A 446-nucleotide genomic window follows, 5' to 3' on the forward strand; every position below is an offset into this window, starting at 1 on the left:
GTGGCGGTGCGGCGGGAGTCATGGTGGTGGTCCTCGCCTCTTGGCGCGCGGGGCTGCTCCGGGGCGGCGGCGCGGGCATGTCCTGTGGGCGCGGCCTCGGCCTCCCCTGTTGGCCGGCGGGTCTCGGTGGGGGGGGGGGGGGCTCCTCCCTACTGAGATCTGGCTTGCGGGATCTTCCAGATCCCGGCAAGGATGGCGGCGACCCGTGCACGAGAGATGGAGGTCTTCGATCAGATCCGGGTGAAAACCTGCTATTGGCTATTGCCAAGGCCGGCGATGGTGACGCTGTCTGCGTCGTTCCCTTCCTGAAGGCATCGTCGTGGAGATGTTCAAGACCACTCTCTGCTACCTCCGGGGGAAACCCTAGATCAGTAGATCGGATGGCTGCGGCTCTCTGGTGTCGTCTTCCCCCCTGGGGGCGTCATTCTTGGAGGTGCACACGGGCT

This window comes from Triticum dicoccoides, chromosome 4B, assembly GCF_002162155.2.
Source record: "Triticum dicoccoides isolate Atlit2015 ecotype Zavitan chromosome 4B, WEW_v2.0, whole genome shotgun sequence".
NCBI lineage: Eukaryota > Viridiplantae > Streptophyta > Magnoliopsida > Poales > Poaceae > Triticum > Triticum dicoccoides.